The sequence below is a fragment of the Giraffa tippelskirchi genome, chromosome 4, assembly GCF_054371585.1.
Source record: "Giraffa tippelskirchi isolate mGirTip1 chromosome 4, T2T-mGirTip1v1.2.pri, whole genome shotgun sequence".
NCBI lineage: Eukaryota > Metazoa > Chordata > Mammalia > Artiodactyla > Giraffidae > Giraffa > Giraffa tippelskirchi.
In genome coordinates, this window is record NC_137278.1 from 136839190 (window position 1) to 136841154 (window position 1965).

The window sequence follows — 1965 nt, forward strand, 5'->3', positions numbered from 1 at the left end:
GAACATCTCTATTTTACAGAGAAGAAAAAATTTTCTCACCCAACCCACCAACTGAACTCTTCTGATACATTTTAAATTCATAAAAAGTTATAATGTTGAAAAGAGAACATTCATATTCAAATTATATTCTCCCATGTGTGTTTACAAAACCATCTTTCTTACAGCATATTCAATGATGTATAAAATCGCATTCTGTTCGATAGTATTTTGCTATTCCATAAAGAATACAGTCGCATGTATTTTCTACTTCAAATTGAATTTTTCTAGTAATTTGGGCTTTTTGTCTCTACTAAATACATTTCTCAGTACAGAACTTTGTGTGTCATTTTATCATCTCTCAAATATATTCCAAAGGAAGATAACATTGTTCTGAATAAAACAGATTGATTTCATTTTAGTAATTTGAAATATTTTAACTATGAAGAAAAACCAATACAAACAGAATCTTATCACTTTGGTGTAGTTCTTGCTCTCATTGAGCAGGACACCAGTAAAACACTTCATTAGGTGACAACTAACAATAAACACAGAGTTTGAATGAACACATTTAACTCATGTTTTTTGAATGCTAGTTTTCATTATTCGATATGTGTCATATGTCAATCTTTACAGAATTTTATCTGCCTTTATTTTTCTTCATGGAAAACTGCTTATAGTTTGACTTTTATCAAAAGTGAACTGTTTTGCTTATCTGTTATTTTATTTTTTTAATTACTTATATTAAAAGTTACTCTTCCTCCTATTACAGTTGATAACTACCACTTTGTCATTGTTCTGAGAGAAGACAATGTTCTGTTTAACGTATTAAAGAATTTTTTCTTTCTTCTTTTATTTTTCTATATTAGAGTATAATTGCTTTACAATGTTGTATTAGTTTCTGCTGTACAGAAAAGTGAATCAGCTATATGTGTATATATACATACATACATACATACATATATATATCTCCTCTCCTTTTTGAGCCTCCCTCCCAAACTCACCTCTAGGTCATCACAGATCACCGAGTCGACCGCCCTGTTCTATACAGCAACTTCTCACTAGCTATCTATTTTACACATGTAGTGTATATCAGTTCAGTCCAGTCACTCAGTCATGTCTGACTCTGTGTGACCCCATGAATCGCAGCACGCCAGGCCTCCCTGTCCATCACCAACTCCCGGAGTCTACCCAAACTCATGTCCATCGAGTCAATGATGTCATCCGGCCATCTCATCCTCTGTCGTCCCCTTCACCTCCTGCCCTTAATCCTTCCCAGCATTATGGTCTTTTCCAATGAGTCAACTCTTCGCATCAGGTGGCCAAAGTATTGGAGTTTCAGCTTCAACATCAGTCCTTCCAATGAACACCCAGGGCTGATCTCCTTTAGGATGGACTGGTTGGATCTCATCGCAGTCCAAGGGACTCTCAAGAGTCTTCTCCAGCACCACAGTTCAAAAACATCAATTCTTCGGTGCTCAGCTTTCTTTATAGTCCAACTCTCACATCCATATATGACCACTGGAAAAACCATAGCCTTGACTAGATGGACCTTTGTTGGCAAAGTAATGTCTCTGCTTTTGAATATGCTATCTAGGTTGGTCATAATTTTCCTTCCAAGGAGTAAGTATCTTTTAATTTCATGGCTGCAATCTTCATCTGAAGTGATTTTGGAGCCCAAAAAAATAAAGTCTGACACTGTTTCCCCATCTATATGCCATGAAGTGATGGGACCAGATGCCATGATCTTAGTTTTCTGAATGTTGAGCTTTAAGCCAACTTTTTCACTCTCCTCTTTTACTTTCAGCAAGAGGCTTTTTAGTTCCTCTTCACTTTCTGCCATAAAGGTGTTGTTATCTGCATATCTGAAGTTATTGATATTTCTCCCGGCAATCTTGATTCCAGCTTGTGCTTCTTCCAGCCAGTGTTTCTCATGATGTACACTGCATATAAGTTAAATAAGCAGGGTGACAATATACAGCCTTGACA